Here is a 24,673-nt window from a genome sequence, read left to right on the forward strand (position 1 = left end):
TTTAAACTCGTGAAAACTAAGGGTATCGTAAATAGCCGAGGTATATGGGAATCAATCAAACGCATGCTAGATATTAAACACAAAAATCAAAGTGTTTCTTTCAGTCTTTTGTATTTAAATACAGATCAACCCGAGTTTCAAAGTCGCCACTTATCCCCCGGGGACCCAGGGGGATCAAACAACGGTTCGGGGTCGTTAATTTTTAGTGGAAACTCTTTTACTGCTTAAAATGGCGAGTTTGTAATATTTCGGCCTATTAAAAAAAAAAAAAAAAAAAACCGCGACCCGATATTTCATATTTTTCGGTCGGTCTCCGAGGGCAACAAAACATTTTCTTTGGCCTAACCTACCATGAACTGGATTAGGGTGGGACGCAGCGTGGAAATCGAGTCCAATATTGCGGTCAATACTGTGGGATATACATAACCATGTAAATGAATAAACATATGTTTTAATTTGACAAAAAAGAAATACTTTTTACACTGGAGATGAATTACAATTCAGAATTTCCAACTTACTAACACACCATGCAACGCCTCATTAAAGCGGGGGGGGGGGGGTTGTCACTTGCGCACGTGGCGGACGGTTAAAGCGTGTCATTGTTTACAAACGAGCGTCTTCCAATGAGCCTTTTCTTTTTGAGCGTGCGTTGTCATCGCCGCTTGGAGCTCAATTCCCAGGCGTGCGCAGGTGACGAACCCTCCACTTTAAGCAAATAATTGACATTTCCAAAATGAGCGATACTTCAAGGTTGTGACTTTGAAAAACAGTTGACAGGAGAGAATTTTGACACGATACGGGGCACGCATGTCACACATTCCTACTACTGCCCTCTAGAGACGAGAAGATTCTGTGACGTACTGTGATCTTCAGTCGCATGGCAATAAAAATAATGGTTTTGTGAGGTTTACTATATTATAAATAACTAACGACTTCACAACCGATCAGAGTCGTCTATTTGACTCCTTTGGTGATGCCACAGAAGCGCTTCGTCGCTATGATACTTTTAAACAATGCTGATTGGTTATTTCCTTTTATATTATTATATTGCCATGGTTATTTATACATTAACGGCAAATGTTACCATGGTTACTGGTACATACACGTAATGACGATAATGAAATTACAATTCAATATTACAGCATAGATGTACCTTCATTATAACAGTCACGGCGCTATATTTGTTCTATATTTATCATTATATAAATATATAAATCCACATATAACTGATTTCTTAAATCAACACTCTTATAGACTTGTTTAGGTCTTTCACATTTGCGAGATAAGTTACTGCGGAATATCTAAATATTTACAGATCTGTTTGATCACGTTAATCTGCTAACGATGTGAAAGGAACTATTTAACATCCCCACATACCAGGACTAGGTCCGTTAATAAAGTTAATTTTACTTGTGTGAACTTTATTTAAAATATACACCTGTGCTGCTTGTTGTGATGTAATGAGAAAACACTTCGTTTGTAGAGAGACTGACTGATGTTTGTTAGAGGTAAAAGCGGGGGAGTCGTCATCTGCGCATCCGGGCTGCGCATGCGTCAGTTGGCCATAGCGTGTCATTGCTTACAAACAAGCGTCTACCTATAAGCCTTTGCGTTTTTAGCGTGTGTTGTTATCGTCGCTTGGGACTCAATTCCCACGCGTGCGCAGGTGACGACCCTCCCGCTTTAAATATAGGAGACTGCGGTGCTAACTACAACAGGTAAAACGACTGTATGATCATTTGACACGTGTCTACAGACATCCAATGATGATCGATGAAAACAAACTGTATCAATCCTATGACAATCCCACCGAAAACATCCAACACATGGTGGCGTCCTAACAGCAACCGCGACACGACGATACTGGTGAGGAACATTCCAACGGGGACCATGGTGGTGGCACTTATTTTCGTCTTCGATATTAGGATACACCCGACTAGAACTGACCGTGTACTGTGTCCAGATGGGAAAGAAAGTCCCGCTGAATTGGCTGAGATGGTTGCAAAAGTATCACTAGTATTCTGGCTTGGACGAGGCCGACGAACCAGAAATTTTACGACCATAACGACGACAACATCAATGCAAATTGCTGTAAGAGAATGACATGGAATTAATGAAAACGTTGCAAGCATAGGTTGTTATCAAGATATGCACATAATGACACATTAAAGCAAGGGCGTCGTCACCTGCGCATGCGTCAGACAGCCGTAGCGTGACGTTGTTTACAAACAAACGTCTACCCATGAACCTTTGCGTTTAGAGCGTGCGCATGTGACGAACCCTCTGTTTTTACTCGAATCTAATTGTTTTTCATTCAAATGAAACTGATTTTATTGAATAATCGAAATACGAACACTAGAATATTTATGTTTTTTTTTTCTTCCCGACACCATTAAAGCGGGGGAGTCGTCACCTACGCATGCGTCAGGTGGTCATAGCGTGTCAATTTTTACAAACAATGGCATACCCATGAGCCTTTGCGTTCTCAGCGTGTGTTGTTATCGTTGCTTGGGACTCAATTCCTGCGCGTGCGCAGGTCACGACCCTCCCGCTTTAACTATACCATCGATAGGATATATCTTAGAAGCAAATGGCCGCTGAAATGTCGTTGAGAGCGAGAGAGCTGTGACAGGAAATAACGTGGTTCTCTTGCTCTGACTGATTATATGTGCATAGTGCGTGGAATTTAAAATCCTACGGGGTTTCCCGTGTTGAAAACTGGGTGTGCGCTAGAGGATTTTGTAAAACAAAATCGTCGCAAGTAAAATCGCTCAATGACTTTCAAAGTGTAGGAGAATTGTAAAAAAAAAATGTTAATAAAAATTGCCAGGCATATAACAAAATATTTGCAGAAAACCAAATTTCTTCAATTGGGTAACCTCTACATATGTGGTCCCGAATACACTTTTCCACTGATATAATTAAATGTATCTCGCTTCAAATATGGAAAAGCATAACAAATAATATAATATAATACAGTTAAGTTTTTTAGAGTTCAACAGAATTAGTTTTTTTAAAAATTATTGCTCCACTTTCATCATCTCATGGAACATCAGATGTAAATAAATCATTCTTACAACGTGTTTGTCTTAGGAATTACTTTCGTAAAAAAAGATGAAAAATATTACTAACATTACCAAACTGTTGTGTGCGAACGAGGTTGAGTTTCACATTAGTGTTTTCGAATATTGTGTAGCCTCGTTCTAAGGACAACAAAACTCATGCCGGTGGGTGGTCGCTTGGGATTAATTAATTCAGTTCGATTATTCTACGTAATTATATAAACCAGAATTATGTTTTTTTATGCATGTAGCAAATGTATACTAGTATTTCCTCTCTGAAATTGTTTTGAAAAAAATCAGTTTTACAGAGCAATCACATTCTGTCAATAACACACAATGTATTCTGACAACATGCAGTCATTGTTCAAACACTCACAGAAACAGAAACACAAACGTAAATGCGTAGAGTAAATCTTTACCTACAATAAAGCACGAATTTGTTCGTCAAATTAGTTTCCCCAATGTATGTGCTGAACTCGTCCCCACTTAAAATAAATATAATAGGAACAGTCAACAGGCGCGATTCGTGCATTGCGTGTTTCAATTTACTTAAGTTGTCTATTTCCATGTACATTACATACTTCCTTCTTTTTTTTTTCTTTAATACGCCATGAAAACGAACACTGACCGTGAAAAGTTGAAAAGGGCAAAATAGATACACATTCCTGTTTACAGTTGTACTGTCCTTCGTAATTCCTCGGACGTGTTAAGGACAATGTGAGGTGTACATAGCCATGTTGTTCTAGGTGTGTTACACAAAGTAACCTATTCACCCTGTCGGTGTATGTATAAATTTTAATCCCCTTAGAACATCTATCACTTAATCCTCGTTATCCCCTTTGTTGACACAATTTGCATTTGCCATCGACATTTTTCGATCTACCCTCAGTGCCGCTCATCTTCAATACAACTTTAAGATCGAGAAACTAAACGAAAAAGCAACCTAACATACAGTATTGAAATGTAACTCACTGATTTGCTAACAAAGTAGCAATATACATATCAGCACACCATTACTAACACACTGTTAGAATCCATATGATTTATCTAGTCAGCAATTTACTTCTGGCGATGTACCTGATCAGTGCTACGCCACCATGGTTGTCCCTGGTTTGAGCTAAACCAACATGGCTGTAACTGGTTTGAGCTAAACCTACATGGTTGTAACTAGTTTGATCTAAACCAACATGGTTGTCCCTGGTTTGAGCTAAACCTAGATGGTTGTAACTGGTTTGAGCTAAACCAACATGGTTGTCCCTGGTTTGAGCTAAACTTACATGGTTGTAACTGGTTTGAGCTAAACCTAGATGGTTGTACCTGGTTTGAGCTAAACCTACATGGTTGTGCCTGGTTTGAGCTAAACCTACATGGTTGTACCTGGTTTGAGCTAAACCTACATGGTTGTACCTGGTTTGAGCTAAACCTACATGGTTGTAACTGGTTTGAGCTAAACATACATGGTTGTACCTGGTTTGAGCTAAACATACATAGTTGTGCCTGGTTTGAGCTAAACCTACATGGTTGTACCTGGTTTGAGCTAAACCTACATGGTTGTAACTGGTTTGAGCTAAACATACATGGTTGTGCCTGGTTTGAACTAAACCAACATGGTTGTAACTGGTTTGAGATAAACCTACATGGTTGTAACTGGTTTGAGCTAAACCAACATGGTTGTAACTGGTTTGAGCTAAACCAACATGGTTGTAACTGGTTTGAACTAAACCTACATGGTTGTAACTGGTTTGAGCTAAACTAACATGGTTGTAACTGGTTTGAGCTAAACCAACATGGTTGTAACTGGTTTGAGCTAAATCAACATGGTTGTAACTGGTTTGAGATAAACCTACATGGTTGTAACTGGTTTGAGCTAAACCAACATGGTTGTCTCTGGGTTGAGCTAAACCTACATGTTGTCCCTGGTTTGAGCTAAACATACATAGTTGTGCCTGGTTTGAGCTAAACCAACATGGTTGTAACTGGTTTGAGCTAAACCAACATGGTTGTAACTGGTTTGAGCTAAATCAACATGGTTGTAACTGATTTGAGATAAACTAACATAGTTGTCCCTGGTTTGAGATAAACCTACATGGTTGTAACTGGTTTGAGCTAAACCAACATGGTTGTAACTGGTTTGAGCTAAACCAACATGGTTGTGCCTGGTTTGAACTAAACCAACATGGTTGTAACTGGTTTGAGCTAAACCAACATGGTTGTAACTGGTTTGAGCTAAACCAACATGGTTGTAACTGGTTTGAGCTAAACCAACATGGTTGTAACTGGTTTGAGCTAAATCAACATGGTTGTAACTGGTTTGAGATAAACTAACATGGTTATACACATGTACCTGGTTTGAGCTAAACCAACATGGTTGTAACTGATTTGAGATAAACTAACATAGTTGTACCTGGTTTGAGCTAAACCAACGTGGTTGTGCCTGGTTTGAACTAAACCAACATGGTTGTAACTGGTTTGAGCTAAACCAACATGGTTGTAACTGGTTTGAGCTAAACCAACATGGTTGTAACTGGTTTGAGCTAAATCAACATGGTTGTAACTGGTTTGAGCTAAACCAACATGGTTGTAACTGGTTTGAGCTAAATCAACATGGTTGTAACTGGTTTGAGCTAAACCAACATGGTTGTAACTGGTTTGAGCTAAACCAACATGGTTTAACTGGTTTGAGCTAAGCCAACATGGTTGTAACTGGTTTGAGCTAAATCAACATGGTTGTAACTGGTTTGAGATAAACTAACATGGTTGTACCTGGTTTGAGCTAAACCAACATGGTTGTAACTGGTTTGAGCTAAATCAACATGGTTGTAACTGGTTTGGGATAAACTAACATGGTTGTACCTGGTTTGAGCTAAACCAACATGGTTGTAACTGGCTTGAGATAAACCTACATGGTTGTAACTGGCTTGAGATAAACCTACATGGTTGTACCTGGTTTGAGCTAAACCAACATGGTTGTAACTGGTTTGAGCTAAACCAACATGGTTGTAACTGGTTTGAGCTAAACCAACATGGTTGTAACTGGTTTGAGATGAACTAACATGGTTGTACCTGGTTTGAGATAAACTAACATGGTTGTACCTGGTTTGAGCTAAACCAACATGGTTGTAACTGGTTTGAGATAAACCTACATGGTTGTAACTGGTTTGAGATAAACCTACATGGTTGTAACTGGTTCGAGATAAACTAACATGGTTGTAACTGGTTTGAGCTAAACCAACATGGTTGTAACTGGTTTGAGATAAACCAACATGGTTGTAACTGGTTTGAGATAAACCTACATGGTTGTAACTGGTTCGAGCTAAACCAACATGGTTGTACCTGGTTTGAGCTAAACCAACATGGTTGTAACTGGTTCGAGCTAAACCAACATGGCTGTACCTGGTTTGAGCTAAACCAACATGGTTGTAACTGGTTTGAGCTAAACCTACATGGTTGTACCTGGTTTGAGCTAAACATACATAGTTGTGCCTGGATTGAGCTAAACCAACATGGTTGTAACTGGTTTGAGCTAAACCAACATGCGTGTAACTGGTTTGAGCTAAACCAGCATGGTTGTAACTGGTTCGAGCTAAACCAGCATGGCTGTAACTGGTTCGAGCTAAACCTATATGGCTGTACCTGGTTCGAGCTAAATCAACATGGTTGTAACTGGTTTGAGCTAAACCAACATGGTTGTAACTGGTTTGTGCTAAACCTACATGGTTGTAACTGGTTTGAGCTAAACCAACATGGTTGTAACTGGTTTGAGCTAAACCTACATGGTTGTAACTGGTTTGAGCAAAACCAACATGGTTGTAACTGGTTTGAGCAAAACCAACATGGTTGTAACTGGTTTGAGCTAAACCTGGATGGTTGTACCTGGTTTGAGCTAAACCAACATGGTTGTACCTGGTTTGAGCTAAACCTAGATGGTTGTACCTGGTTTTAGCTAAACCTACATGTTGAACCTGGTCAGATATATACCTTAATGTTGTATCTGGTCGGGGATATACCTCCATGGTTGTATCTGGTCAGTACTATACCTCCATGTCTATAACTCATTTGGTTTATTTTGTTACCTCCAGTATATTACCCGTAATATACATCACACGCAAATATCGAAATGAATGCTTGATCAACAATGTTCACACACGTGTCAGAACCGGATTGATGTTGGTGTACTTTTGTATATGCTTAAATGCGTTTCATGACTAGTATTCAAACATCTAATTCCAAATATGGCATTACATTCTTGTTCCAAGTATTATGTTGCATTATTGATTTCTGGAAAAGTTGCACAAAAAGCAGAATTCATTATTTATCCATATAAATATATTTACTTGTACAATTTCTACATTTAATGTTGTTTAAAACCTTTTTGGCGGAATAAATTTCATTCATTCATTCATTTACAAACAGGACAAAGCAAGAATGCCACGCATGAACGCTACAAATGTAAATCGGCTAAACGTAATAAATGGTCCGTGCTGATATCAAAGCCGAACCAAGACATTTTGCATGTGAACGACTCTATACTTCAACTTCAAGGTGGCTGAAACAACTTACAATGGAAGAGTGCTTGGCACGTTAGTTTCATATATGTCTCAATAGGATTAAACACATACATAGGGTAGCACGTCTACATATTATTTTACTTATGCATGGTTTCAACTGATGAAGTTAACTTTCGAATTCAAAGTGTATTACCGTTGCCATTCACCACACGCATCGCAAATGAAAACTACAAGCCGATAACTGTGGTTAAAGATAATTAATACTTGCTCGTATTTTGAGAAAACTTGTCTGGCAGACTTGTCTACCGTGAAAATTGATACACGGGATTTTCTTCTGAGGTGTCAAAAAACACAGCTATGCAATGCTCAAGTTTGACGGTGATACGATTGCCGTCCGCACGTATAATTCAAATATGTTATAATGAAAGTAAATGCACCTGATAAAATGTTCACCATGAATTGTTCAATTTCGGCGTCCGTTGTGACCACGATCACCACCAAAGCAACAAAGATCCACAACAAACCGTGGCCGACAATTTCAAGTATTTTCAACGGTCGTCTGAGTTTCGACCATTTTGAGCCTTCACGGCAACATATGCTCACAACGTTGGTTAATTCAATGTCCGTGGCAATCAGCTCTTGCCATGCATTCGATATACATCGTTCGGGGGTCTTTCGTGTCCCGACCATTGTGGTGGCAATGTTATCATTAACTGCGACAGGAATGGCATCGTAATCCAAATGACTGTGAGTGATTCTACCGAGCATGATAGCGTTGTTAAAACCAGAATAGTTCGGTGCTTGGCTGTTAAGCGAGTGTACACGTTTTGATCTAATAATGTTCATAATCCTGGAAAGTCATGACGTAATTATGACACGACGGTTTGCATCTGGCAATAAATCAACTGCGAAATACTGTCGTTACTGGGTATGGGAGAGGGTAGACAATCGCCCGCACTTCATCGTGATAATGAAAAAGCTGAGATTATCAAGAAGGTGTATGCGCGTAACGTTCCATAGGGACTATTGACCACACTGTCCGCGCTGTGGGAAAAATCCTTATTGATTTTTAAGCACTCAATTAAAAAAGGCCACCGGTACGTGCGTCGTGTTTGAGTCCGTTTGTAAATTAAATTTGTTCCCAAACAGACTGTTAAAAAGCAGTTTCTGATTGGTGTCCTGATTTTGAAAAAGGTTTTATTATAAATGACAAACGAGATGTTGAATTTAAATCTGTTATTTTATTGCAATACCTCTGTTATGGGATATGTTTTTTTTTTTTAAAAAGGTAAGGTAAAATTACAAGCGACATTATTCAGGAATGATGCGATTATTTTAGCAGTTTATACAAGAAATTTTATGCTGATCAGAATGATCACAATTTTTTTTAAATCAGTTGAAAAAAGCTTTATTAATTAATCAGTTTATCAATAGAAAGAGATAATGTATGCTTTAAGGTAGAGATGCAGTTCACCTGACAGGTATTTTAATTAGTTAATTAGGAAACCAAGATGACGTCCCTTGTCCACAAAACTATATATTTTCGGAAAGCTTATTGTATGAATTTTAAAATTTTGTTAGTATTTTTTTATGGACACTGTAGTTTGAAATATGCAAAAAAATGTGCTTTTTTGGTCAAAAGTGATTTAAAAAAAATTAGCTTATAAACCATTCAAAATTGGTTTACGGGTACATCTGTTTACTGTGAAGAAAGTGCTGTCTTGAAAAAAATCTACCAGTTGTCAATTTTGCAGGGCAGCAGCTCAAATTTCATTATTTCAAGTTTATGCATAAATTAACACTCAGGCTAGTTGTCTGTATGATTGTTGTAACACTGTTCAACCAAAAACAATGCCCCAACGGCGTTTTGAAGATAAACACATTGTCAATCATTTGTGAAAATTTAAAAACAAAAGGTCAAAGCGTCTAGGAGCTACTTTTTTTAAAGTTCTGGAATGTGCACTAACAAGAAGCTGAGATAATTGCTAATTTGCATAACAATTCACTCAGTAAGAATTTTGCTAATGCTCATAATTAAAATGGCTGTAACAGTTCCAAATTTAAATGTATTATCGTTTTGTTAAAAGTTAAATATAATGCATAATATGGAGATCCCGTCATTTCTTTTTTCACCACGTTTCTTTTTTTATTATTTATGTATAGCCTTGCTAAATCTAGCTAAGCATTCAAAAAAGATAATGTTTGCACCTGTTATTTATATTTTAAAATCCTTTTTTGAGTATGTTCCACTATTCATAATTCTACAAAATTTTAACAGTCTATAGCCAAGACTGTTTGGATAATGAAAAGCAAAAAAAAAAAAATTCACTCCCAAGTGCCCACAAACATGCAAATCTACCTTAAATGAACTTAAAGCGTACAAAGCACCGGGGTCTAAAGGAAGATAGCTTAGAATGTATGTGAATTTCACTCCAGTATGAACAAATGCCTAGCTGCGATGAAAGTAATATCTCAATGCGGTCAGCTATTGGCCGTAAATGTTGATTCAATTCAATTCGTTTATTTAAAATCAGTTTGAAATATCTAGCCAAAGGCTAATATCACTGACTACTAAAAATTACATCAAACAAAAGCAAAAATTACAAACATCAAACACAGAGAAAAACAACAGTAAGACTTCACAAATAATTAATTGTTTAAGTAATTAAATATCCTAAAATGATGGTGACCACAATGACACCATTTGCTTAAAAGAATATAAATCATTGCACTCCTTCATTCGGTTAGGAAGCGAGTTCCACATTTTAGCACCATAATAAGACAATGACTACAGTCTATAGCGTTTTGTCCTTGGTCGCTTTAACTTTAGTTGATGAGAATTTCTCAAATTGTACGTTACATTTTTCTCCTTGTATAAATACCAAATAAAAGATGGGGGAGAGTTTGTTCACACTTTTATAAACTTGATTAAGTATGTCACGATTCCTGGACATCTCCAGTGTTTGTAGTCCAGCACGTTCCAATAAAGTTTGATAGCTGATAGATAGATTGGTTGGTTGCCATCGTATAGCATATAAAGTATTATATTTATCGCGACGGTTATAAAGTATATGCGTGTTTCACATCTGCATAAATTTAAATGTGTAATGAGATATTACAAGCATTCTATCTAGACATTAGTTGGGTAGCATATAAACTGGCCAATGAACATAGAGTATTTTATTTCCCGAGACGCTCACGGCGCACAGTGTGTTTACGACGTCTGCATAAATGTGATCGATAAGATATTACTAGCATTGTATCTAGGCATTAGTTGAGGAGTTATAAGCTGCCATAAACATTATGAGTATTCTCTAGAAGCTTGACACAGTGTTTGTGGGTAACGTGTGCATAAATGTGAATAGGTAATGGGATATTACTAGCATTGTAGCTCGATATTAGTGGGGTGTGTAGAAAGAATAAACAATATATTCAAGGGTTGCCACATATTTGCATATTTGTAGGTGTTTATAATATACTATTTATTTTAATGCAAAATTTTCCAAAACAGCCATATTATAAAGAACATTATACGTTATGTTAAAGAGATAATGTGGATGACAGGGCACATCCGTACGACGTATTATAGTTAAACACATCATTTTCTACAACTGTAATGGTTAATATTTTTCAGATATTTATAATTTATCTGGATAAAATGGGCGTCAAATCATATGGCCAGAACTCAATCGTCGTAAAGATTTATTCTCCAATATACGTCTATATTGTTCTGCCGATAATGTTATAAAATATAGATCTTCCTGATAGATAGGTCGGGATAGCTCAGTCAGAGCGAGGCAGAGTTAGTTAAGTAGGGCGAGGAAGGGTTCGTCCGGTCGGGGAGAAAAAAAGGAGCAGTCAAATCATGGTTCAACCGGGACGGGCAGTAGTAGATTTCGCGGTCACATGACTTTCGCGTTCACCCCTCGTTAACGCAATTTATATTTATTTTTCAAGAATTTTTCATCAGAATCGCAACAGACTGCAAGAAAGTCTATCCGGATGGCGGTGTTTTTAACATATTAGGTTAATTGCTTGCCAAACCTATGAAAATATGTTTACAATATTTGTTTCGTATTTGCACGATTAATATTGCTCAAAATTTACAGAGATTGAGACATCGACACGAAGTAGTGTGTGTATGAATGTGAGTATAGCCTGCCATGGTTCATGGCATGTTTGTGTATTCCGTACTTGCATCCCGACATCAAGAAAGAGCGCCACCAACGTACTTATGTGTTGTGCAGTCCCAGCCTGATTCATGATTACAACGTATTTCCAAGAATAAATCCATTTTCGTTCTCTTTTCAACTTTGTAATTCTTTTCTGAAAAACAAACAAACAAACAAATCTTTGTGTATAACGCTTAAAAACGTCGGAAAGTCATTCTGAACAAGACATCATACATTCATTGCCCATTTGTAAATTTATCTCCAGATGAGCCCACGTATCCCGGCGAAAGACGTCAAATTGTCATAAATTCCTCAATATTGTTCCCAATTATATTAATGCCACCAATATTTTCATTTCTATGTACGCTTTGCTATGAGTGTTTACAGTATAATACAAGAGAGAGTATCCTTGTGGTGATATGACAAGAGAGTCCATAGATACGTCTAGACTCCATGTCTATTCTAGACATTCGAAATGCGTTAAAATTATACCCATCTCCAGTGCAGTAAATATTTTTCCCATTGCTTATTACGGTATGAACATTCCCGCTACCGAAATAACAATTAAACTTGAAGTTTTTTTTTCGTTTTTTTCCCCACAAGATATAACGACTTGTTAAAAAACGAACCCGTGGCTGTTTTCCCCTCTTGAAATAACGTTGTTTATGCTTAAAGAAGGTGCTTATGGAGATTTTCACGTGTTATTTGCTAAATGTATACCCATTTCAAGAGTCCCTAACCCTAGAAACACGACCCTTTAGCGACACATGCCTATGTGGTCTTCCAAACCTTGTCAATGAAAATCCCCAAGACTAAACTGCAAAGTGCTTGCGTCGGTCATTATATAAACGATGAGAAATTTACTAATTAATATTACTTAATATTGCAATGGGGAGAGGTATTCACTTCTATTCACACTTCTGATTAGGACTGACATGCAAACATTATTGAAAGTTATTATTTTCAGAAAACTATGCTATGAAATGTATGACAATTAATTTAAACTGCCAAGAAAAAATAAACTTTGCGAGTACACGTACATAGTGGTAACATTCAAATGACTATACAACCTCTCCTGGCAACAGACTAGCACAGCACTATAATGTAATAAAAATGGCTGAAGACATCATAAATACCCACATATGCTGGTTATATATTGAGTATTAAAACCAAGCTATACCTGAAAGAAAACAGAAACATAAAAACTCCATCAGCGTTTTTGCTATCAACTGCTGAATATCAGTAATAAAGCCATCGAAATAGGCACACACATAGAACTATTAATAAATGGACCAACAAGGTTTTATTTAAGAAGCTGTCGCTGTGTCGATATGATTTCAATTTATAAATTATAAAACATGTCTTATAAATAAGTTCAAGTTAAAATACACTACATCACGTGTTCTTAGTTTTGTACAAAAATGTATTAATTTGGTGGGTATCGGGGCTCACATTATTAATAAAGATCAGAATTAAACAAAAAAGGTTATTATCATTATTACTGTTCTATAACAAACATTTAGTCTGTTTTTGGACCGAATTATTGGGATGTCTGTCTAGGCCCAAGACAAATGGAGGACCTCAATGTTTCTATCATGATCTATTTGTAGGAATCGGATAGGTATATGCTAGCCTTTTTGCCACACCTGACATTACTTGCGGGGGAGGGGGAGGCGTAATTTCCCTATCGCTCTATCCTACCAGTTTCCCTCGTAACATATCTCTAGTAGTGTTGTTTGCATTCAACTGTTGTACATTTGCATAATAAATGCTTTTTACGAGATTCCCACATAACCTTTCACCGACAAATGAATTAGGTTACCATTCCAATACTTGGAAATGACAGAGTCTGCTTACACTGTGAACATTGTAGTTGAACAACATTTTGTAATGATTTCTACCAAACGCAAAGAAACTGTTTGGATGCTGAAAACATAAATGATAAATTTCATTCAACGGCAATATGGCAATAAAACATTAATTGTGTTACAAACTACACCTACCTTGGAATATTGATAACATCATCTGGAAATTTTACAAAACATACACTATTCGAAAAAGCATCTAAAGTTCTGTTTGCACTTAACAAAACACTATTTTTCATCACAAATATCAACATCTTTATCAAGTTAATTAATTCCAATATCAAACCAATATTGTTATATGGTGCAGAAATCCGGGGATAAGAGCATTGATTTTACAAAATTGGATAGAAGTGCTATTGAAAAAATAAATCTTAAATACTGTAAACGAATTCTCGGCTTGTAGAAATGAGATTGGTAGTTACCCATTACTGACTGAAGTACATACTTCCATGTTTAAAGCGCGGTAGTCGTCACGCTGCGCATGTTCGACATTTGTGTTGATAAACATTGATTTTCCCATAATCCAATGCGCTCTTCAAATGGAAATCACAAGTATGAGGTTTGACCTGGGCGCGACTTTCACTGATTACCGCCGGTGACTCCTTCGATACCTTCCAATCACATGAAAATTACCTAATTAAAGCTTGGAAACGTGTCAGTTCGTACTCGTTGATCTGCGCAACAGTCAAAGTCGCCATCTTTGTTTGTATGAGACCCATATATTTCGCACATGCGCAGCGCAACGACTACCGCGTTTTATTAAATATTGGTTAAGACTACGGAAACTTCCAGAAGACAATATAACAAAATTGGCATATATGAACAAACAAATAAAATAAAATAGTAATATTTGGATGTCAACAATAAAAGGCATGTTGACAGAAATTAATCAGAATTCTTTGTATGATACAGAGAAAACAATCTTAGACTCAAAACCCCAAAAATTGATTAACAAAGTGAAATGTCAAATGAAACAAAAATACACTGACCATTGGCAATCAAACATTATGAAAGATGATAGCAAATTACGTAAATACTCAAAATTTAAGTAAGATTATTGTTATGAACAATATTTATCGTCTGGTAAATATTAAACTAAGAATCAATCTAACCAAATTCAGGATAAATAATCATGACCTTGGTATGGTAATATATGCAGATACATGCGCCACAAAACAACATTACATACAAAATACAATACAAACAAAACCTCAATTAAATATGTCACACAATTAATCTTCACGGCATTCTAACAACGCACAAATAACACTTGATTTTATATTTGATTTACTTTTTTAAAAATCTTCTTACTCATTTGTATTGATTAATATTTCTATTGCTATATACTGAAAAACAATGCGTTTCTAAAGAGGCAAAACACAATTACTATTATTATTATTATTCAATCCAACATAAATGTTTGTACCAAACCATATCTTAAAAAATACAATACATATTTTAGTTTGGGAGGAGACTCCTTCTCGCCTTTGAAATCCATTTGTCGAACTTACAGTAATTCAAGGTGACCCCGCGGTGGATCAGACTAGGTAACGACATAGCAACACTGGAGCCCCAAAACGCATACATACACATTCCCTGTCACCCAGGCAAACTCCGTAGAGCTTTGTTTGCAATGTAGATGCACCAACCAGGTGCAGTCAACGAGTAAATTTGCAAAAATGTTTGGTATTTATGTTTGATCAGCAGTAACTTAATTTATGAACATTATTAAGGCTTAATTTAATTTGGAGGGGAGAGGTCAATCTGTTCGCAACTCCCCTCCCTCTCAATCAAATTAAATTGCCCTCCCACTGTTTTTTGCTCCCACTGCCCTCTCCTCACTCGGTTTTGCTCCCACTGCCCTCTCCCCACTCAGTGTTTGTTCCCCACTGCCCTCTACCCACTCAGTTTTTGTTCCCCTCTGCCTTCTCCCCACTCAATTTTGCTACATGTACCCACTGCCCTCTCCCCGCTCATTTTGTTTTTGCCTGTCCTCTGGACACGCAGTTGTATCAACTCTCTCCCATCCAGTTCATAATGTCTCAATTCTCCCCTCTCAACAGTTTCTGCCTTCTCCCTATCATTACCCAGAGAAGACGTTATGATCACCAGCTCCAATCCTTAAACCCATGTGAATTGAATTTAACGTTTTTCTTTATAGCAGGCGAATTTAATGGTAATATAGTACCTATATTTTCTATGAAATGACAAAATGCCATGACCCATTTCACCGGCAACACTCTTTATTAAGAGAGTTGTACCCAAGTTCAAATTTTGCACTTCTGAACATACAATGCATTATGGGAGACAATAAAAAATCGAAGAAAGCTTAGAAAGAACTTGGGATCGGGGTATTCTCAGTCTAAACACTCCTCCCCTTTGGCAATTTGGTTTTTGATGCTAGCGGAAAATTCTGCATTTTGCTCTTACCCGCTCAATCTAAAAATGGAATTTGCCTACCCTCTGAATAAAAATCTTCTCGTACTGGAATTCCCCTCTGAGAAACCCTATTTGTAATGCCCTCCCACTGAAGATGTTTTATTTTGCCTGCCCGCTAAAAATCCTTTGCGAACACATTTTTTCACGAACAGCTCCGTTGACTGCACCTGAACCAACTCCACACCAGGGGCATCTTTGTTTGCTCATATTTTGATGACTGATTTCTCTATCATCCTTCAAAAGAGTCACTGTTCGAACACCTTCAGTACATACTGACACCCCATTTGGGTTTGTGGAGAAACATAAAAATAACCGAGTCTGATGTACTTTGTCACAGTGTATTGCTAATGAGAAGGCACCCACAGAACTCACACTGGACAGGGGGTTCTTTCACTGCTAATATGGGGTAGGCAAGACAATAATACTGGAAATTAAATACACATATACTAGTACCAAAATATCGAGTTAAAGCTCCTGGCTTTAATACCCCTCAAAATACAATACACAGACAAATACAATGACTCACAGTTCCAGGATGTAGAAATGGATGACAGTCAATGGCTTCTGCAACACAATAACGAAGAAATACAGAAGAAATTGCAGAGGAAGGCTGTTATTCTGGAGGGCACTGCTGAAAGCAGGAGATCGAAGAGCAGTTCATACAAGTCTCACAGAACGATGATTGAAACCTGTATCACTTGTCTCACAATATCGCAGCAGGAACACACAGAGTACACGGTAGAAATGATGGACCCCAACTGTCCTCAGTCTGTCCAATTTATAAATAGCCCATATTCAGGGACACCACCTAGGTTTCCGCATAAGCCAATCAGAATTAGGCGAGGGTTCTCCGAACCCGCCTATTCACATAGTTCATACCCACCATAGACTCCGGTCAGTCAAAATGACTATTTTGAACTGTAGGCATTAATCAGCGATTCTGCCGGTGACGGAGAGATAGAATCCAGGTCAGGGGAAGCCCCATGACCTCAAGATTCTTTTACCCCTTACGTCACGAACCCACGTGACCGAGGCCACCTGGCAGCGCCACAGGTAGCCGTCCTTCACTCTGGTTCCTTTCTCTCCGCCTCGAGGACTTAGACCAACGCGACGGAAAGAGTGGGGAGGTTGGGGGGGGGACCCGGAGTCTATGGTGGGTATGAACTATGTGAATAGGCGGGTTCGGATAACCCTCGCCTAAATTCACTACGTTCAATTACCCACCATAGACTCCGGTCAGTCAAAATGACTATTTTGAACTGTAGGCAGAGTCAGACACCGATAGGTGGCGGGTTTTTCCGAGCAAACAGAAAAAAAGGAGAATGATGAAAGACTTTTCCCCAGTCCGGGATGAAAACACACCCAAAAACCTAAGTTAAGACCCAAGAAGGGTGGTGTCTTACCTTGCCTGTGCTGTCCCCGAAGCAAGAAGCCAATGCTGCTGTGGTGACAGGGTTCAGTGTGCCTGAGGAAGCTAGACCCAAGCCGAACTCGGGGGTGATAAGCTTGAAGTAGGACCGAAACAGTTCGCATGAGGGCATAGGTCAACAGAAGCGAAACCTGGGAGCTTCCAGGAAGTGCTAGTGGAACAGACAATCTGCCCGCAAAAATGCAGAGACTGACTTATCGCCTATGCGCAGAGGCCCCTGCAGTCGTTCGGGCTGGGTCAGCAAACAAGGCCTGACCTGCTACGACGGGGCCTAACCTGAAGAGACCCTGCTCAATAGATTGGGTGTCTCCTAGGTAGTAGTTGATGAAGACGTTCTGCGTTCTCCAGAAGCCTGCCCTCAGAATGTGTTTGAGGGGGGCACCTGACGCTAGCGCTAGTGAGTTAGCAATCGCACGGACCTCATGTTCTTGTACTTGGTGTCTCTACAAGGTCTGTGTTGAGGAGGATAGTGTATTATAGACCTCCAGTACAGTCGCAGTAATCCACCTGGGGATGGAAGTCGGGGAAGCCGGCTTATCCCGCTTGTCAGGGTCGTAACACAAAAACATGTGTTTGGTTCCCCGTCTAGAAAACCTGGTATGGTTCTCGTAGCAACTCAGCGCTCGGACCGGGCAGAGAAGCAATTCCTCCTGGTCTTCCGGACTGACAATATTTGCCAGTCGGGGGATGACGATCGGTTGAGGATCGTGTCCTGGGATTTGGTTCTAGGCGAGAAACCCGATTCGTGTCTTTAGCACAACTTGATTGTCCATAACGGCGGTACATCATCCGAGAAGGACAATGCCCCCCAGCTCTGGCCGACGCCTACCTGAGGCGAGGACCAGTAGGAAGACTATTTTCCACGTCAAACATTTGAGTGTTGCTTGATCAGAGAGGCTCAAAAGGCGGTCTGCTTAGAGCGGACAACACAGCCGACAAGTCCCAGTTGGGCAGTTCCCTTGCATGGGGTCTCAGCGTCTGGAAAGCAGTAAATAGTCTCCTAATAGTAGGACAATCGGTTAGTCTTGTTCCCGTACGTTTGAATGGTGGGGCACAAGGCCGACCTGTAGCCAACGATCGCTGCGTAGGACAAACCCACTTCGTCAAACAGGTGGACGAAGGAGCCTGCTACCTGGCCAATAGAGGGATAGTATCGATCAATCTCCCTTCCGCTACACTAACCAGTGTATGCTCGCAGCCTAGAAATGTAGGCTGCATTGGTGGAATCCATGTTCGCCCTGGCCAGGACGTTGGCAGCCCGCTCAGATAAAGCTTTCGTATGTGCGGGTCTAATGAGAGCCTCTATGCGGGTAAGTGATACCCGCCGGGCTCGTGGTAGTGCGCCGTCTGGTTGGGACGGCATGTCCGGTAAGTCCGGAAGCACTGCTGGTGTTTCGACTATCGTTTCCGACAGAAGTGGAAACTAGGCCCTGTTTGGCCAATTGGGTGCGACCAATGATAATATGCAGGTGTGCACCTGTCGAAGTCTTCTCCGGTGCTTGGTGGACTAGCGGGAAGGGAGGAAAAGCGTACACAACTAAGTGGGTCCGCGGGGTAGCAAAGCGACCCTGGCCCAGGCTCCTGGAGTCAGCAGGAGTGTTACGTACGTCGGGAGCTTGGTGTTCCGGGGTGCGGCAAACGGTCTAACCTTGGGCCGTCCACAGCCGAAACAGCCTGGAGGCTACCCACTGGGGTATCAGCCACTCCGTGTTCTGGAGACGGAGTCGCCCTGAAAGGGCGTCGCCAGACTGTTCCTCACCCCTGGAAGGTGGTGTGCGGTTAGCTCCACATTGTATTCCAGGCACCAAAGGAGGATTTTGCTCCGCTAGGACTGACAACGATGGGGAATGCGTCCCCCCTCCTTCTTGAAGGAGACCACCGCTGCGTTGTCTGTGCGGAGCAGGACTCTGTGGTCTCGAACTACGGGTAGAAAGCGTGGTAGTGCACTGCTCACAGTTCGAGCCGGTTGGTATGGTGGTCCCGAAACTATGCGGGAGCCATATCCTTGGGCTTGTTCGTCCAATAGATGCGCTCCCCAACCCTGGGGGAGGCATCTGTTACCAGAGTCATACCTGCGGCGAGCGGGTCCAAGGGGGCCCCTCTGCCTGAGGTTGGTCAGTGACGACCACCAGGGCAGGGCTTCCTTCACTTGGTCCGAGATCGAAACCCGCCTATCTAGTTCCCATAGGAGAGCTCGGCGTTATAACAAGCGTTATACCGGGCGGCTGCGTAGTGCGGCCTGGGGAACGACCCTTCAAACCGAGGTCATCATTCCAATGATCTGCATTAGTTCACGGAGGGACACCGAGGGAACGCTGACTAGGTATTCGGCTAGGCTGCTTAGCGCTAAGCAATATGCTTGAAATAGCTAAGCCAAGCTTACCTCTGTGTCAAAACTCCATGCCCAGGGACACCAACTGCGCGTTGGCTCGAGGTGGGACTTGTCGATTTACTAACGAGCCCAACTGGTGAAGTAAATCCTGTGTTAGCCTGATGCGTTTGGCTATTACCCCTTGCCCGGGTTGTTGGTAACCAGTAGTCTGGGTACGGGTTGAGGTGTACCGACATCTGGTGAAGCAGCAGCACTATCTGTTTCATCCCTCTGGTGAACACGTAGGGCGCTGTGCCTAACCCGAACGGGGAGGGGCACCGAAGTTCGAATACTTGTCCCAGCTGGGCGATTCAAAGGAGATGGCAACTCGCTAGGTGCATCGGTACGTGCAGGTAGGCCCCGCTTAAGTCTAGCGGGGCTAGCCAGTCAAAACGGTGGATGGAGAGAAGAACCCTGAATGGTGTCTCCATGTGGAACCGATCGAGGGGCACGTACTGATTCAGTCTGTCTAGGTCCAAAACTGGACGCCTGCCACTTGTAGATTTGGTACTACGAACACATTTGGGTAGAAGCCTGGACTTAGTTCCGGCTGATGTACCCTGTGTATGGCGTCTTTCCCCAGCAAACTGCTACTTCCTGTCTGATTGCTTCCGCCTTGCAGGAGTCCCCTGGCAGTGCCCAACAGGGGAGACACTGACGGGGGGAAATGGAGATTTCAGCGGTATGCTGTAAACGAATGTCACCACCTGGAAAGGTTCAGGTATCGGTCACCCGCCGTCTCCAAACCGGACTACACCGGCGCAATCTGTGTACGACAGGGATGTGTGGCCATGTGTTCGGCAGTTGCAGGGGGGGGGGGCTCCCTTCCCCCATGAGGCGAGTTCCCCAAGGCCTGACGTAGTCACTAAGTTGTGATCTGGCCACTCACCGAACACGTGCCTGTCCCCCCCGGTTGCAGAGGTGAGCGTCAAACATGCTTCCCCTGCTGCCGGGTAGACGTCCGCCCAGAGAGGGTGAGGAGCCACCACCTGGCTCTTACCTCCCTGGGGGCGTGCCACTACCCTTCCCTCCCATGGAAGCGTATAAGCGCTTGCCTCCTGGCTGACTCTGGCTAGCGGACAACGCCCTAGGGCGTTTTGTTTTCTGTGCTTGGGGTGCCCTCCGCTTGCCCATGGCAGGACCAACTGGCTAGCGGATTCGATCTGAACCCTCTGATTCATTGCACTCCGAAGCTTCGAGACTGTACCCACCATTCCCTGAACAAAGAGGGTGGAGGGTGTCCAGTCTGCGTCACTGAGGTGGGGGATGTACCCCAGCTCAGCTTGTCGGCGAAAACATGTGCATCTAAGGCCGCGTCTCGTAGCACAGTAGTGGCCCTGGCCAAGCGAGCCAGGCAACACTAGGGGGTGTCGCACGTAGATGTGCGGTGGCCCACCAGTAAAAATGTCGCCTGGTCTAGGAGGCTGGTGCGTTCTGCCTCCAAGGTCACCAGAGTGCTGGGCACGCATAATAATGCGCTCAAGCAACTCTGCCCTCAGGGCTAGATGGGTCGTCCTCAATTGGCAAAGACACCCATGGAACGCGGCTATCCCCCTTTGCCCGGTTTGCCAAATTCGTGGTATCGGGGTCTGGGGAAGGAGCCTTGGAATGCGGTTGGGGGCGTTTTGGTCTCATCCCACGCTATGGGGTCTGATCCCGAGACACACCGACCGGGTAGCGTTTGGTCTAGTGGGAAGTGTTGCCTAACGTTATCCCCACCCGGGGTTGCTTTGGATCCCGACGCCTGTGATCCCATAAGTGTTGAAGCCACCTTAGGTGGTCACTTTAGGATCAAGGGTTGGGGTATATATATCGCATCACTGGGATCGATGATACTCCGCCTCACCCCAAAAGCGTGGCTCACCGAGTCATACAGATGGAAGACTCTGAGGGACCGCCCGGAGTACCGGCTGTATCCAACGCGAGCGAACTGCGTCTCCTTTAACTTAAAATATGTGAGAGGGAGTGTGTTCGACTGTGCGTCTCATGACAGGGTCGGTTCCCTCTGGGGACGCCCGTGGGTCGGTAAGAAAGTAGTCAAAACCCACAGCGGGGACCGGACACAAGGATAAATTTGTTACCGCTGTACCGTTACCGCGTGACGAACCCTAGCTGGCTGAAAGTGTGGGGGGGTCAACGCGTGCCCTGCCCTGAAAGCCCTGCCCCGAGATCGGAGACTTGGCTGCCAGCACCCCATTGGCATTCAGTGCCCGCGGATCCAGAGAAGGACCGGTGCAATTAGCCTGAGCCTCGGCCACCCCCCAAAATAGTGGGAGAGCCGTGACTGGGAACGGGGGTTCCCCGGAAGAGACGTGTTTGAATGCAAACATGCTTTCGTGTCTCTTCCTGCTTGCCCACCGAGGGGACACAGTGGAGACAGCTCGCTCCGACTGCGTCTGATCTACCCGGCCTGCCAGGGACGCAATTGCCCCGACAGTCCTTCGACTCGGAGGCAAACTCGGCACCGTGCGAGGAAGGTTCCACGAAGAGACCCGCAACGGGCCCCCATAGGAGGAAAGCCTCCAGGGGCACAGCCTCGCTGCAGCCGGTAAAATCGGGTAAAAAACACCGCCTGAAAAAACAGACTGTGAGGATGCCCTCCGATCAGTGGGGGAGACCGAGAAAATATTGGTACCTCCGCCGTCGGGCCTCTTACTCGACGTCCCAGTACATGAAGTACCGGTAGCCGAGCGTGAGGACTTTCCACTCATGCAAAACACGCAACTCACTTTAACTGATTTGTTTACTGGACGCGCGACCTTGCTGTGACGCGGTCAGTGTCAGCGATTTTGATGGCTCTGAAAGAAAATCTCAGGCCTCAGAACTCCAGTGAAAAAAACACGCTTTCACGCAAAAAAAACCCGGAACCCACATGTAGCCACGACAAAGCATCTCGGATGCGGGTTCTATGCTGGTAGATTCTGAATAAACCACTGTACGGTCGGCTCGAAAGACGAGGAGACCGGAAGAAAAAGGCAGCGAACCTTGGAGCTGTCATTACATCGATATATTGCTAAATACATTAAAAATAAAAGACGACATGCATGAGGGAGACGAATTACAGTTGTAAAAGGTGCCGCCATGAAATCAACATGTGATTATGTAGTGGCGCCGGATTTTGATTTCTTTGCTGTGAAAATACTACACGCAAAGGGGAAAACGACACGAGGGTAAAAAAAAGACAAGGAAAACTTATCCTACCAGCTACCATGTCGGATGCCGAGCAGCGGCAACAACCCAAGCTATAAATCCGGACAGGAAAAAAAGCAGGCGATCCAGCAGAGCTCGCTAGATTTCATCTCCACTCGGTCACGTGGGTTCGTGACGTAAGGGGTAAAAGAATCTTGAGGTCATGGGGCTTCCCCTGACCTGGATTCTATCTCTCCGTCACCGACAGAATCGCTGATTAATGCCTACAGTTCAAAATAGTCATTTTGACTGACCGGAGTCTTTGGTGGATAATTGAACGTAGTGAATTGTGATCTTGCTATCAGCTGTGTCACGTAGGCAACTCAGTAGATCATAAACATATTTTGTTATTCAAATAGCAGCAAACCTGGTAGAATCCAATTGTCCTTCCGAGGTTGTAAACATCCTTTGTTATGTAATCACAAGCACACCTGGCAGATTCCAACTGTCCTTCCAGAGTTAAAAACAAGTATGACCTGTCAATCACCTTTATTACAGTTATCACACGGTAATGTACACAGTTTCTTCCCATGATTCCATGCACACTTCTATTTTCAGGTAATATGACAAAAACATAGAATAAAAGATGCTGACATACTTGGGGAAAAGAAATATACACATCGTCCGCCTGCACGGTGTTGTTCCGTTCGGACATTCCTCCCTCTACAACACTGTGCGGTAATACCATTCATAATCGTGTATGTCACGTGGTTGCGCGATAGAAAGTTTACCGACCAATAGAATGCTTTGTTACAAAGACTGCCAGAAAGCGCTCGGAGCTCTGCATTTCTGATATTTTTGGCTTCATTACTGCCGATATGTGTTGCAGTGATATCACAAGCTTTGGGGCATAACACCTACTCTTCTATAATAGTCAACAGTGGTGACAACACTATTACCACTATTATTAAGTAAAGCTTGAATAGCTTTGGTCTGAATATCAGTGACTTGCATGATGTATGGATATTGTCGCTGTATCGCCTCGACATCCAAGCCAACACAGATTTAGCTGTGCTCAGCGACATTTATTCTCGGGTCAGGCATTTTCACCGCCTGGCAACCATCATGGTGAAACAAAGACAGCCGCAAAGACCAATAAATTCTCAGAAAACGGTATTTTGGGATGGTTGTTGTCACCCCCTACATATGCAAACTATTTAAATTTGGTTGGATTTCTTCAAAGTTAAGTTTGTGCTGTTTTCTCGATTTTTTGACCAGTGCACAGCAGCTCGCGCAGAGTCCATAGAAATACATGGTAGAGTGGTGCGCGTCTTAAATAGCAACGTGGGGCGTTTAGTGACTTAGCTCCGCCTCGAAGATTTTGATAGCTTGACCAAGCACGTTGAAGAAAGAAGTTATATGATTGGCTGTTGTTAAACTGATTCTAAACTGTGAGGGCATTGCCACATACACATAGTCCTAATGAAATACTTCAAGGTGATATAGAGTGGAGTGCTTCGCCGGAACATTCACCTTGAAAATTCAAGATGAATATACATGACCGATGCTGTTTTTCATTCTTATCCAAATGCTGTGACAGAATCGTGCTAGAAGGAATGTGAAAGTTCTGGTGCCTCATGCCACTACACACCAGACAGTACAGTGCTTTCAGTTGCAAAAAGGAATCTTTCTTAAAGC

Source organism: Saccoglossus kowalevskii, chromosome 17 (genome assembly GCF_978046115.1).
Source record: "Saccoglossus kowalevskii chromosome 17, keSacKowa6.1, whole genome shotgun sequence".
Lineage (NCBI taxonomy): Eukaryota > Metazoa > Hemichordata > Enteropneusta > Harrimaniidae > Saccoglossus > Saccoglossus kowalevskii.